Consider the following 15,751-nt stretch of genomic DNA (forward strand, 5'->3'; position numbering starts at 1 on the left):
TATCATAGACATGAAGGAAGCCCGGCAAAGATCACAGGCCATAGCAATTCCCTTAGGAATTGCTACAGCTCGGGGCATGTTTGATGACTTGTGCTGCCCTATTTATTGGTCTTGGGGTAAGACTCAGAAGAAAATCTTATTGGCCTGGCTAGCTGGAATAGAGTAGCAGCATCTAAGCACCAATTCTTGTGACCACCTGGTACTCAAGACTGAAGGTAGGAGGAGGAAGAAAAATAAACAGAAGAGTAAGAAAAATCTCTTCTTGGTAGAGCATCTGCTTGGTAAGCAGAAGGTCCCAGGTTCAATCCCCGGCATCTCCAAAAAAGGGTCCAGGCAAATAGGTGTGAAAAACCTCAGTTTGAGACCCTGGAGAGCCGCTGCCAGTCTGAGAAGACAATACTGACTTTGATGGACCAAGGGTCTGATTCAGTATAAGGCAGCTTCATATGTTCATACGTTCTGAGGCTTAGCAGGGATCCCTCCCTTTTTTTGCTTTTTGGCCCTGCTTAGCTATTGTCAGGCAAAACCTGGTGTTTGGGACACAGTTGTTGAAGGGAGGAGATTAATCTGTTGGCTGGTGATGTGATAATGCCATGGGAGCCTCCTTCTAGCCTTGCTGTGTTTTACCCTACCACAAGGAATTCCGGGCAGACGGGGTCATTTAGTGCCAGGTCTGACTCAAGAAATTTCTGGGGACTTTGGAAGTGGAGCCAGGAGACTTTGGGGATGGAGCCAGGAGCAAGGTTGTGACAAGCATGATTGAACTCCAATGGGAGTTCTGGCCATCAGATTTAAAGGGCCCAAACTCCTTTAAAATGCCTTCCTTCCATTGGAAATAATGGAGGATAGGGGCACCTTATTTGGAGAGCCAGTTTGGTGTAGTGGTTAAGTGTGCGGACTCTTATCTGGGAGAACCGGGTTTGATTCCCCACTCCTCCACTTGCACCTGCTAGCATGGCCGTGGGTCAGCCATAGCTCTGGCAGAGGTTGTCCTTGAAAGGGCAGCTGCTGTGAGAGCCCTCTCAGTCCCACCCACCTCACAGGGTGTCTGTTGTGGGGGAGGAAGGTAAAGGAGATTGTGAGCCTCTCTGAGACTCTTCGGAGTGGAGGGCGGGATATAAATCCAATATCTTCTTCTTCTTCTTCCTCCATTATCAGGGGGTCCAATTCTATGAGCCCCAAAAGAAAATGCCCCTATCTTTTATTATTTCCAATGAACGGAAAGCATTTTAAAGGTGTGCGATCCCTTTAAATGTGATGGCCAGAACTCCCTTCAGAGTTCAATTATGCTTGTCACAACCTTGCTCCTGGCTCCACCCCCAATGTCTCCTGACTCCACCCCCAACATCTCCTTGTTCCACCCCCAAAGTCCTCAGATATTTCTTGAATTGGACTTGGCAACCCTAGGCTCTTCCCAGTTCTACATACAACACAGGTTGCCCTCCTGGCACTTGCCTGGAGTTTCCTGAAACCTTGTGTTTGTGAGGGCAGGTTCAAAGGCAAATCACTGTTTGCCTTCCGAAAGGCCTCCTTTCCAGAATTAGCTGAAGCATACGCTTGGTATATGCTTGTTCATTACATGCTGGTTCAGTCTCGGGTAGGTCATGATTTGAACACTTCATTATTCCTGAGGTTCATTATTTGGTCACTTCATTATCCATGTTGCTTGGCATTCCTTCCCTCAGCAAGCTCATGCCGTGTTACTATGCAGCAGTAGATCTGAAATTCAGCAAGGGCTTGATTAGTTAACCTGGGGGATCAGGAAGGGGGCAGCACACCAGCCCAACCCACTGAACAGCATCGAGCAATATACAGGCTGCCAAAGTAACACAGGGAGCAAGAGAGAGGGCAGCTGAATCTCAGGAGAGCTGAATATCAAAGGGAGAAATTTGTCATGTTGTAAAAAACCCCCCAAACTAGTGCTATGGTACTATGCACAATTACCAGGGAGTAATCATGTGTTTTATATCTGAGTAAATATGCACTGAACTGGCAGAGAACTGGTATACTGAATTTGGGGAGCTTTGTAAGACCTACTCCCACCCCCTCCCACTGCTGTGAGCTAAAACTAAAGATTACTGAAGAGATATATGATCCGATATCTAGGAAGAAACTAAAACGACCTGGCCTAAAAATTCTCCTCTGAGGATTTGGATGCTTAATATTCTCTCATCTTTCTTCTGGAGTGCAATTACTGTCCAGCTCTTTGCTATAGACACGGTGTTTGTTTGTAGGTGTTTGACATCTGAAGCTTTTTGCAACATCTGACATTATCTGATAGGGGGCTTATAATGACATTTAGTCCATTTTGTATATAACCGTATTTAATCAGCGACAGCCAGATGTCAAAATGTGATGTCAAGATGAAAGTTTGGAATCTGAAAGCCGAGTTTGAAGCCAGATTTGGAAATCAACATCTAAAATGTTAAGAAGACTGACAATTGTGGGGGAAAGTGTGACCCCCTTTGAATATTATGTGTTTGAAGAATAGAATAATAGAGTGCCCTCTCCATTTCATTTAACCTGGATTAGTTATTCCTTCCCTGACATGGATGGTCCAGGCTAGTCCAATCTCAAGCAGGGTCAGCTCTGGATAGTATTTGGATGGGAGGCCACCAAGCAAGTCCAGAGTTCTGATGCAGTGCCAGGCAATGACTGCCTCTGAAAATCTGAATGCCTTTGCCTTGAAAACTGGCCAGGGCTTTTTTTTTACAGCAGGAACACCTTTGCATATTAGAAGAAGACTGCAGATTTATACCCCGCCCTTCTCTCTGAATCAGAATCTCAGAGTGGCTTACAATCTCCTTTATCTTCTTCCCCCACGACAGACACCCTGTGAGGTAGGTGCGGTTGAGAGAGCTTTCCCAGCAGCTGCCCTTTCAAGGACAGCTCTTGCGGGAGCTATGGCTGACCCAAGGCCATTCCAGCAGCTGCAAGTGGAGGACTAGGGAATCAAACCTGGTTCTCTCTTATAAGAGTCTGCGCACTTGACCACTACACCAAACTGGCCACACCCTCTTGATGTAGCCAATCCTCCAAGAGCTTACAGGGCTCTTAGTATAGGACCTACTGTAAGCTCTTGAAGGATTGGCTACATTAGGGGTGTGTGACCAAATATGCAAAGGAATTCCTGCTACAAAAAAAGCCCTGGAAAACACAATGAGGCCACCATAAATCAGCTGTGACTTGATGGCATTTTGCACCACCAGACATTACTGTCTTTAATCTCCTTGCCACGCTCATAATTGGGATGGGTGACGAATGGTTTTTTCCCCCAGTCTTTAGAGGCATTATGTGGGGATTGAAATGTGGAGTAATGACAGCAAATGCAGAACCAGTTATGCAGTTACTCTGGATTAATTAAATTCTGGTAACACAAGTTTAAGTTAGAAAAGTCATTTAATTCAAGACAGAATTTACCTACCTCTAATTTTTCCAGTATTTCATCTACTGGCACTTTTTGCCAGTTCCAGTGATGTATATAAAAGGACCATCTCACACATCTCAGAAGCAGCAAGCCTGGCTTGGCCACTGGGTGTGCGCAAAAGAAGGAAGCAGTGGCTGATCCCATACTCTGACGTCTTTATGAGGAGCATGTTTTGAAACACTTGTTTGTTGTGTTCCTACCTTACTAGCGTACACTTAAAAATTAGGTGTATGCATTTTAATACGAAGAACTTTAATTTTCTATCCACCACTCTTTGTTTCTTTCTTTTCAAAATGCAACATGGCCATCGAGCAGGGATGGAATTCTAGCAGGAGCTCCTTTGTATATTAGGCCAATCTTCCAAGAGCTTACAAGGCTATTTTTGTAAGCTCTTGGAGGATTGGCTACATCAGGAGGTGTGACCTAATATGCAAAGGAGCTCCTGCTATTTCACCCCTGCCATTGAGTATATATTTAATGGCTATGAGTCCTTTTTGATCCACTTACAGAGCAATTGTAAGAACAAACTCGGAGTCCAGTGTCACCTTTAAATCCAGCAGTGTTTTATTCAAGGTATAATGTGTGGACACTCCCTTCTTCCGATACAATGAAATGGAAGTTACCAGTCCATACATATAAGTAGAGGATGAGCAGTAAATCCAGCATAATGAAGATACTTAACAGATTCAAAGACCAAACAGGAATAGCAAGCTTAGTTTATATGGTTACCATTTGTTTGAGGTTAATTCTGGGGGGAAGCACAGTGAATGAAATAAATGTCAAAATGGCGATTGATGAGCAGATGTATCCTTAATTGTGGAATGCTGAGAGTAATTAACTGAGACCCTGACATTATGGTCTGTTCATCTCCTCTCAAGCATGGAGATGGCCTTACAGCATCTTCTTCTTTGAAGTGGGGTGATTTTAAGAGCAATCTTAAGAACACGTTCCTGGAAGTAAGCTCCACTGGATAGACCAGGGGTGGCCAAACTTGCTTAACATAAGAGTCACATAGAATAAACACCAGATGTTTGAGAGCCACAAGGAAGGAAGGGAGGGAGGAAGGAAGGAAGGAAGGAAGGAAGGAAGGAAGGAAGGAAGGAAGGAAGGAAGGAAGGAAGGAAGGAAGGAAGGAAGGGAGGGAGGGAGGGAGGGAGGGAGGGAGAGAGAGAGAGATGATAGATAGATAGATAGATAGATAGATAGATAGATAGATAGATAGATAGATAGATAGATAGATAGATAGATAGATAGATAGATAGATGAGGGGGGAGGAAGGGAGACATAGAAAGAAAGCTTGATAAATGATTTCTCCAAACCAGCCAATGGGGCAGTGGGGTTTTGAGAGTCACAAAATATGTGTAAAAGAGGCATATGTGGCTCCCAAGCTGCAGTTTGGCCACCTCTGGAATAGACCCAAGTAGGATTTTGAGTAGACTCGCTTAGGATGGTACTGTTAGTTGCAGTATTTAGTAGGTATGTAATGAGTGTGTGTTGAAAGTAGTTTTTCTGTGATCAGGGAAATAGTTTGACCCCAATCACTTTCTGCCATTCATAGCCTAGAAGCAGAATGGAATGCACATTTAAAAAATAAAAAGGGGGTATTGAGCAGTGAAATGTATAGAAATTGCTGGTAGTTAAGAAAACATACTCGCTCCAACCAGGCGAGTGCTTTTGCTTAATTCAAACCTTGTTCTCATAGTCACAGCTGGCCTGATTTATGTGAGTAAAGCACAGTGTCTGGTGGCTTCAATAATGAAAGAGATGTAGCTTCCCAGAATTCTAGTTCACTAGTCGTGACCAGTTGGAGAAATTTAGCTACAATTTACCCGTTGCTTGGATGGACACCAAATATCGAGCTCGTAGTTGTAGGCTGCAGCTTTCACATTCATTCTTGAGTTGATGCAAATGTCAATTGAAGTGAAAATTATGAAGGAAATCTGGGGCTTGCTGCTCAGTTGAAAATATCTGTGGAATGTTGGAGGAAGCCAATAGAGTTGCAGGAGGACTAGAGAATGTCTTTGTGGTGACTCTCCATATATCTGTTGTCCTCAGAAAATGTTAATGCAAGTGTTTAGTCAAGCTAGGTTCTGGGTGTACTTTGACTATCAGTTGCTCAGAGTGACCTTTTAAGTGTCTGGGTTTAGTGAAGAAAGGTATTATCCATGCAATGATGATAAAACCCAGAATTAGAACTTCTACTAGATTTTGTCTGAATTCCACCAGCAGGAGAAAAATCCAAGGGCTATCCAAAGAATCAAAAATACTTCCAACTAAGTTTGTGAATGTTTTATAAATCAGGGGTCCCCAACCCCCGGTCTGTGGAACAGTACCGGTCCATGACCTGTTAGCAACCGGGCTGTAAGTTGTATAATTATTTCATTATATATTACAATGTAAGAAGAAGATGACGAAGATGACATTGGATTTATATCCTGCCCTCCACTCCAAATCTCAGAGTCTCAGAGCAGCTTACAATCTCCTTTATCTTCCTCCCCCACAACAGACACCCTATGAGGTAGGTGAGGCTGAGAGAGCTCCGACAGAAGCTGCCCTTTCAAGGACAGCTATGTGAGAGCTATGGCTAACCCAAGGCCATTCTAGCAGCTGCAAGTGGAGGAGTGGGGAATCAAACCCAGTTCTCCCAGATAAGAGTCCACACACTTAACTGCATCAAACTAATAAAGTGCACAATTGTATCATCCTGAAACCATTGCAAACCCCACCCCCGGTGGAAAAATTGTCTTCCACAAAATCAGTCCCTGGTGCCAAAAAGGTTGGGGACCACTGCTCCAAATCCTTCAAAACCGTGATCCAGACCTTACATACATAATTAAGACCCCAAGATCATTGTCTGGGGCAGTAATGCTCTGTATTCTTGGTGGTGGTGGGGTAACAGTGGGAGGGCTTCTAGTGTCTTGGCCTCACTGATGGACCTCCTGATGGCACCTGGTTTTTTTGGTCACTGTGTGACACAGAGTGTTGGACTGGATGGGCCATTGGCCTGATCCAACATGGCTTCTCTTATGTTCTTACGTTCTCTTGTGACTCAGTGTTGTTGTCTTGAGAGACCAAACCATTGTTGACATGAACACGGTGACAATTGCTTTGCACATCAAAGATCCCAGATTCAGTTCCTGAAATCTCCAGTGAAGTGACCTGAGGAAGCAGGTGTTGAGAAAGAACTATCTCCGCCTGAGACCCAGGAGAGCAACTGTCAGTTGGAGTAGTACACAATATAGAGGGTGGAGGACTAATGGCTTGTCTTGCTATGTTGATACAGAAAGCAATTTGAGGTCGTTTCAGACAGAGCCCTCTGAGAAGTACATGCTCATTCAGGATAGTTTTGGGTGGAATCTGACCAATTGCCAAATGCAGTTTGCTGGGCAGTTCTTTGCTAGAGAAGATCCCCCTAGTTTTTATATGATCCTTTATTCTCCAATGAAACAATGGTGTGTAAAGGAACCTTCAATCTTGCTAGGGGTTGTTTATTCCCTTTCAACTCCCTTCAGCTCATGAGCAGCTCCTGAAATGTGTAAACAAACACTATTTCTGAAATGATATCAGGGAATGTTAATTCCAGGAAATCTGGCTGTAGATAAAGACCTCAAACCGCCTCCCCCCCCCCCCCCCGCCCTGCCAGTATAGAACCTATGGTTGAAATCTGTATATCTAAAGAGCATGACAAATGGATACAATTGACACATGAAGGGAATGATAGCATTCTGCATTCTCCTGGAATAATGACAGTATTGCCACGAGCATAGATAAAAGGCAGGATAGTGTGGATATGATTTGGATTCCCATGATGGCTGTGATCTGGGAGGTCCACAGAGCACATCTCATCTCTGCCAGGAACTCACTAGGTGGCCGTAGGCAAACCATTCTGCTTTGGTTTGCTGTCTGAAATATGAGAAAGATAAAATTGGCCCATCTTATAGGGAGTTTACAACAATTACTAGATAATGCACATGAAGTGCTTTGAATATTGAAAATGCTGTATAACTGCAGCATGTTTTAGTTTTATGATGTTTTAGTTCTATGATGTACTTAATGTTACGAAGAGTGGAATTTCTTTTTTTCCCTCTCTTTTCTTTCTTTCTTTCTTTCTTTCTTTCTTTCTTTCTTTCTTTCTTTCTTTCTTTCTTTCTTTCTTTCTTTCTTTCTTTCTTTCTTTCTTCCTTCCTTCCTTCCTTCCTTCCTTTTTTATTTTTTGGTAAATTTGCTCCTCTTAGATCAGTGACTCCCAACCTTTTTGGCACCATGGACCGGTTTCATGGAAGACATTTTTTCCAGTGCAGGGGGTGGTGCTTGGGTTTTTGCTACCCCAAACTGCTCCCCCTGCCCACCCACCCTGCACCTTCCCCCATTAAATGGGGGGCCATTAAATGAGGGGTAGGTAAAAGTTGCTGCTGTAGTAGGTAAAGGTTGCTGCTGTACTGCCCCTTCTGCCCACCCAGGACCTTGGCAGATGAAAGAAATGGTGCTTTGGAGCAAGGCTGCACTGCCTCTTTCATCCACCCCAGTCCCAGGTGGGCTAAAGGGGTGGCAGGGCTGCTCTACCTTGGAGTTAGGCCAGGCTGCCTCTTTTGTCCACTTGGGTTCTGGGTGGGCAAAAGGGGCAGTGCAGCACCTCTGCCTCACTCTGCGGCCTGGTTGCTAACAGGCCCCAGACAGAGATTGGTGACCCCTGTCTTAGATATAACCATCAATTCCTCTTACTTTTTTTTCTCTTTCAAATGAAGAATGCTCTTTAAGTTACCTTTGTGGTTTTCTATTCTACCTCTGTTCACCCTTCTGTAATTTCATCCCTTGCTAGGATTCATGTCCCAACCAATGTTCCCTCTAAGTTGTGGAGTCTTGTGAGCAAAAATTCTATGTAGTGAGCTAGTGGCATTCAAGTTGTGAGCTACTGCATAGATTAGTTTGCTCTTGGCCCATTTTTCCTGAGCTGAGACAAAAATTTGTGAGCTGGAGGCTAAAAAATTGTGTGCTAGCTCACATTAACTCAGCTTAGAGGGAACACTGGTCCCAACAGTGGTACCCAGAATGATATTTTGGGGAGTCCTACATGATCAACATCATGCAGTTGCTGCCACATCACTTATGCTGGGAACCAGAAATGGATGTGTCTGCAGGTTACTCTATCTGCCCTAAACATAGTTACATTGCTTTCTGTTCATATGAGACTGATGTGAAAAGTGCAGCACTGAATCAGCCCCTGATTCCCCCCTGCCACCCTTTTGAACAGTAGTTGGAAACAGGGGGTCTGTGGTGGGAGGAGGAGACCTGACTATTCCAATCCTGTGGAGTTTTTAAGTGTTAGTTACCTGAGGAAATGGTTGCAGAGGGCTGAGAAGATTTGGAAAGACATTGCTTTCCTCTGAGCATTTGCAAGATGAAATTTCTCTTTTGATGGAAACAGAATTTATTTAAAACAGACTCCAGGAAATAAATGGATTGGTGGACTTCAAGAAGAAATAGGTAAACATACAGCCTGGCAAAGACATCCTTGTACAGTAATGGCAAAGCCAACTTATACAGCCAAACCAAGCACAACTTTGCCATCACAAAAGACATATCTACAAATACAACAGACTTCTGTTTCTTTCTCTCTTGCAAGAAAATAATCTAGCTATTGCATTTGTATTCCACCCTTCTTACAAGGAGATCAGCACGGTCCATGTGGTTTCCCTCTCATCCATTTCATACTCACAAAACCTCTTTAAGCTTCATAGCAGCATTGACATGTAAACCTTAGTCTTCCATATCCAAGTCCAACACACTTAATGATTCCTCACTAGCAGTTTCTTCACCCCCAGGTTTCTGCTTTCACCAAGCTCAAGAAATCAGTTCCCCGCCAGTTGCTGTGTGGGTGCATTTTGATCTGCTGCTCCCTCCAATTCCCCTCAGGGATACCTGCTCTTGTTTTTTGGAGATTTGGAAGCTGCAAGGGAAATTGGAGGGAGCTGCGGATCAAAGGAAGAAGATATTGGATTTACAGTATATCCCACCCTATACTCTGAATCTCAGAGTCTCAGAGCAGTCACAATCTCCTTTACCTTCCCCATTCCACACAACAAACACCCTGTGAGGTAGGTGGGGCTGAGAGGGCTCTCACAGCAGCTGCCCTTTCAAGGACAACTCCTATGAGAGCTATGGCTGACCCAAGGCCATTCCAGCAGCTGAAGTGGAGGAGTGGGGAATCAAACCCAGTTCACCCAGATAAGAGTCCATGCACTTAACCACTACACCAAACTGGCTTTCAATGCACCCACACAACAACTGGTGGGGAATTGATCGCTTGAGCCGGGGAAAGCAGAAGCCCACAGGTGGAGCAACTGCTAATGAGAAGTCTGTCATCACCTCACAGTGAATTGTGGAGGACTGTGTTGGGGGCGGGGGGAGGGGTAGAGTTCATTAATAGAGGGTTTTTGTCATCCTCTGTAATATATAATTCGTTGAAGGAGGTTATTCAACTGATATGGAACTAATAAAACATTGGAAGGAGGGCAGCTGTCCTGACCTGGATTGCCCATGCTAGCCCGATCGCATAAGAACTCAGGAGCTAAGCAGGGTCAGCCCTGGTTAGTTGTCGGATGGGAGACTGCCAAGAAATCCCAGGGCTGCTATGCATAGGCAGGCAATGTTGAACCACTTCTGAACATCTCTTGCTTTGAAAACCCTGTTGGGTCACCATAAGTCAGCTGAGACTTGATGGGGGGAAAAGTAGGGCTGTTGACAGCTCCTCCTGCTGTCATCCCTCTTTGCCCGCTCCTCTTCCAAACAGCAGCAGGAGAAAAATTTAGAAGCCCATCCAACATTAGTGGTATTGCTGCATCACTTGTAGGAAAACCTGGAAGTGGCATAAGGAATCACTGTAAACTCTGGGTTTTTTCCCCCTTGGAAGTGACATAGCAACTCCAACAATGTCAACCTCTCCCCAAGTCCCCACCCCAGCCATCTTGCCTATTGCCAGACTTGGCCTGACAACCCTCATTTGAAGTCTAGCTACACCAAAAGTGTGGGTCCCAGAGACCAATGGATTCATACAGCCTGTGAATGAGCCAGTCCTCTGATGTTAAGTTGTTCAGGGAGAACATTTCTCATTAATGCCTGTTGACTGTACATGAAGAAATTGAACACATCATGGTTGCCTTGTATGATGAGGCTACAAAAGTTGCATTGTTTGCTGCGTGATCAGAATGGGCTCTGCAAATGTAGTCTGAAAGAGACGGTAGAAGGATGAGGCCCTTGGCTGGGCAAATACTAGGATTGCTAGGTGTCCACTGGCTATTGGCAGGGGATGGGGGGACAAGGTGGCCAGATCCAGATTGGGAAACTCCGGGAGATTTGGGGATGGAGCCTAGGGAGGACAGGAACTTTACTGGGGTTCCATGCCAAACCATCCAAACACCCATTTTCTCCAAGAAAACTGATCTTGTATTCTGAAGATGAGCTGTAGTTCCAGGGTATCCCCAGGTCCCACCTGGAGGCTGAGATCCCTAGCAAATACTGGCAGAACAAGTTAATGGTCGAATGAAAACACTGAATCTCTTTCAAGACAGACAATATTCTCAGAGCTTTGTTATGTGTGTCTCTACCAAAGCAAATCCCATTGACTTTGTTGGGAACTATTTGCATGTAAAGCTGCTTTAGATTGCAAACTGAATAGGTGTAGCCTGTCCAATACAGGACATTTTCGATAACGCATAAGACTGAGGTTTCTTCGTTCTCCACATGATTGTTTCATTGCTCAAGTGTCTGGGAATGTTATGATTCAAGTGGCTGGGAATGTTATGTCAGCTTCCACTTCTTAAGGCTTTGAAAGAGTTTCCTTTTCAGAGACAAGAGCTCAAAGATAGAAATAATGGTCTTGTTCAGAAGATGGTATCTGATTACTGTTGATGAGACCGTTCTCTTCCCAATCATTTTTGTAGATAGGTTCAGGATTTAATTACAAAAGTCTTTTGGTTTCACCCATTTAGATGCTGCTGGTGTGTTGAGCAGAGCTTCTTCTTATGTGGCTCTTCCTTATTAAGAACCAGGCACATTCTATTAGCAGATCATTTTAGATAGAAGTCCTCCCTAAAAGTCAAATTACATGAATATACTAGTATGAAGACTCCAACAGGTACCTTGCAAAGGGGATAGAAGTTTCTGAGTAGAGTGATTTTTTGCTACAGGCTGGGCAGCTCAAGCCTACTCCTAGGGTTGCCAAGTCCCCTGTGGCCTCCAGTGGGGGGCTTTTTCACATGTGCAACGTGCGCAGCACAATGATATCACCCAAAAGTGACATCATCGTGCCAGCAATGCCATGCACCGGCCACTCTAGACGTTTCCGGGAAAACTCTATGGTTTTCCCGGGACACTCTAGCAATTTGGGAGGGAAAACTCTATGGTACCTAGTGTACCCTATAGTTTTCCCTCCCAAATTGCCAGAGTGTCCATAAAAAAACCATAGAGTTTTCCTGAAAATGCCTAGAGCAGCCAGTGTGTGACATCGCCGGTGTGATGATGTCGCTTCCGGGTGATGTCATTGCACTGGTGACATCGGGAGAGGTTCCTCCCACTGGCCCAATTTGGGCCAGCGGGTTGGAAACCTCCAGGACAGAAGAACCCCTGCCTGGGCCAGGGGCTTGGCAGCCCTATCTACTCCTCTGGCCATTTTCCCATTGCAGTCTGTCCAGCTTCTTCCCTCTTCCCCACAGTGTTACAGAAACTGCGGGAAAGAGCTGGAATTTCTCAAAAGCCTCTCCTTGTACTGAAAATCAGTGCTGCAGGAATGTGCTTTGCCCCCCCTTAAAAAAGCAGCCATTGGCATTGTGCCACAGACGAAATGCATGTAATGTGCAGTTTGTTCCTAAGGAGATTCCTTGGGAGGATAATTTCCTTTGGGGTTTTTAGCTGAGTCATTGTAGGCATTGGGAGATGCTTATGGGCTGTTGGTCGGATGGAATGGGTTGCTGTGAATGTTTCCCTTTGGATCACATTTTCTGCTGCTGCTGTTACCTTCCTTGCTATTGTTGTGGTCCTGCTGTTAAGATTGGTGGGGATCCAATGGATTTTGCATTGAGTTCTGGGTGTTTAATTTGGGGGGGAGGTCATGTGTCCTAAACAACAAACTCCACCTACCATATAAGGGCTGCTTTGGAAACTGGGTGAATTTTCAAAAGCAGCTTATCCTGAGTCATTTCTTCCTTTCTAAAAAGGGGGGAACCAACCATCCCGGTGGGCTTATTTAGAGCTCTTTGAACCCCCATCCATCATACCAGTATCCAGGGCTTTTTTTGTAGCAGTAACTCCTTTGCCTGTTAGGCCACACACCCCTGATGTAGCCAATCCTCCTGGAGTTTACAGTAGGCCCTGTACGAAGAGCCCTGTAAGCTCCAGGAGGATTGGCTACATCAGAGGGTGTGGCTTAATATGCAAATGAGTTCCTGCTATTAAAAGAAAGCCCTGCCAGTATCACAAACCAAACTGGGAACTCCTGAAAAGAGGAAAGACAGGATGTGTAATTAAAAATCCATTATATGCTCCAGTTGGCATTAAGCAGTTCCTGTTCTGCCTCCATTTCTAATTCTCGGGAATGCAATCCCTGTGCGTGTTAAGTGACATCAAGTCATTTCCACCTTATGGTGACCTCTGACTTTTTTTTAACTGCACAATTTAAAATATATGTATTTTTTTAAGTGTTACATCTCTTCTAAGGTCACCAATAACATTGTTTAATAAGGCTAAAAGTTTTACTACCCAAGACATCCTTTCCTCTGGTGTCCATCTTTTCCTCTCTTGCCCATGTTCAGACTCCATGCTGGGAATCTTGGCCTGTGACCCTATGACTTAATGCAACCCTTAGTAGATGGGGAATATTTCGACACAATTTATCTTCTTGCTTCTTTCTCTGTTGCTTTGTAAAATCTACAAAACATACATATGAATTCCCACCCGCTGCTTCCCCTGCAGACTTTCTCCACCACCTCCCAGTTCCCTTTTCCTTTTGGGTTCCCTTCTCAATGAGCCAAGAGATGCATAATAGTAATGAGATCTTTAAAAAAAAAAAAAAAAGCAAGAACCTACCACCTAGGAGCTGGAATATTTACAGCCTATTATCAGCCTCTCAAGCAATCAGATGGAAGTCCTTCAGAGGCATCCTCCTGCTTTCCAGCCTTTGCTCTGGAACTTAACTACTGTGCGTCTTGCGCGGCTCCTAATGGTCCGCTCCGAGGGGCTGTATTGCATGGGCTTGCCCAAAGAGGGGACCATTAACACAGTCACAGGAAGCCAATAAAACGACAAGCAGTTCCGTTATCCAACAAGTGGATAATGGAAATCTGGTCGGGGGGGCGAAGGGGAAGAGTGATGATGCTGTTGCCAGAGGTGGAAGAAAGCTTTTCAAGAGCCTTGGCGCCAGAGTCGGTGAGAAGGAATTGTCTGTCTTCCAGCTGCCAGTGGTGATGCCAGGGACAGGGTGGCGTGTAGCGACTGGTAATGAAGCCAGCCATCTCCTTCAGCCTCGGAGATTTCTCTTTATTTACAGGGGTTCCGGCCACATTTATAGAAGTTAGTGACACCGCTGCGGTTGTCTCTTGCAGGATATGGCCCAATAAAAGTGTATCTGCGGCTGCTGTAAAACTAGTCTGCCATAGGAGCAATCTGCAGCTTCTGTGCCCACAAGCTATATACTATATATCACTGTGTGTAAAACAAGAAGGATCCTGGTTCACTTCTCAGACTGCAATACTGGGCCTTTGTCTGTAGAGGTAGCTTCAACACCAGCAGCAGCGGGAATAAGAGGAGAGGAAAGCTTCCGATACTGCCAGAACCTGAAGGATACTGTAGATACAGCCAAGGTGAGAAGGAGAAGATTGGATTTATATCCCGCCCTTCACATAGAGTCTCAGAGCGGCTTACAATCTCCTTCCCTTCCTCTCCCCGCAACGGACACCCTGTGAAGTAGGTGGGGCTGAGAGAGCTCTCCGAGTACTGCTCTTGAGAGGAATGGCTCTGAAAGAGTTATGACTGACCCAAGGTCACACTAGCAGGTGCAGGTGGAGGAGTGGGGAATCAAACCCAGTTCTCCCAGATTAGAGCCTGCGCACTTAACCACTACACCAAACTTGGCCTTCTGAACTTGGGGAGATGATAATTGGAGAAAGGGGGCATTTTCTATGGTGGTGCCATGGTCATGGCATCCCCTCCCTCCAGCCCAAGATTCCCTTGGCATCTGTGATAATACGCAATAAACAAAGAAATAGGACTAGGGCTACAAAAGCCAATGATAAAAAGGAAAGGGTATCAGCCATAATATATCATGAACAATGGAGAAAATGGGATTGCAAGACAATGCAATAAGAGGAGGAGGGAGAAAAAACATACAACGAGCATGAATGCTTTAAACTTTGCCAAACAGCTGGAAGTGATCTAGCCAAGATAAGGCTTTTCAAGTCCCATTACTTAAGTAGGCCAGGTAAGCATTATTGAAGCTGTCCCAGACAAATCAATAATGGCCTGGCTTTATTAAGGGCTTTTCATGAAAAGCAAACTTAAAGGGAGACAAGTATCTTTCTGTCTTAGGGGTTGGTACAGATGTAGAGCATCTTCTTTGCACGCACAAGATCGCAGGTTCAGTCTTCACCATTTGCAATTAAAAGATTAGGTAATAGGCGTGAATGACCCTGGAGAGCCACAGTCTGTCAGAATAAAAAATGGCAGGTAACTTTGATAGACCAATGGTCTGACTCAGACTCAGTGCAAGGCAGTTTCATGTCTTCAACCTATGCCAACAAGTGAAGGTGCTAGGCAAAGGTGTCCTCTGCCCATGGCTATCCCAGTTAGCTGCATTGCAAGATCTGACGGCTGTATGCCAAGAACCTCTGTGGTGTTGCAAAGGATCCTGAGATGTACCTCTCAAATGGTGTATTCTTTTATTGTATCCCTAAAGGCTTTTCTGCCAAAGGAAGCTAGCCTGATCCCATCAGATCCCAGAAGCTAAATAGGGTCAGCTCTGGCTAGTATTTGGATATATGACCCCAAGGCATACCAGGGGCATGATGCAGAGGCAGACAATGGCAAACCACCTATGAAACATCTCTTGCCTTAACAAGTCTAGCTCGCCACCTAGTGGTGCATAACTCTAAAAGAACTTGAACAGCTAGCTGCCAGACAATCTTAGGATCTCCTGGCTATACTACACACAATGCCATACAATAATTAATTTGCCCAAGGAGGGTTTCATACCATACCAAACAATGTTAATTCTTTCCCCTCCTTTTCATGTAAATTTGGAAACACAAGAGAGTGTTTGTTTCCCCTTAAAACTGC

General features: G+C 44.8%; 1 protein-coding gene across 2 annotated transcripts in view; it reads left to right on the forward strand.

The window, feature by feature from the left end:
• KIRREL3 (kirre like nephrin family adhesion molecule 3) overlaps window positions 1-15,751 on the forward strand; it is a 1,087,808-nt gene that overhangs the window by 691,336 nt on the left and 380,721 nt on the right. The window lies entirely within an intron of this gene.

The sequence above is a fragment of the Heteronotia binoei genome, chromosome 12, assembly GCF_032191835.1.
Source record: "Heteronotia binoei isolate CCM8104 ecotype False Entrance Well chromosome 12, APGP_CSIRO_Hbin_v1, whole genome shotgun sequence".
Classification (NCBI taxonomy): domain Eukaryota; kingdom Metazoa; phylum Chordata; class Lepidosauria; order Squamata; family Gekkonidae; genus Heteronotia; species Heteronotia binoei.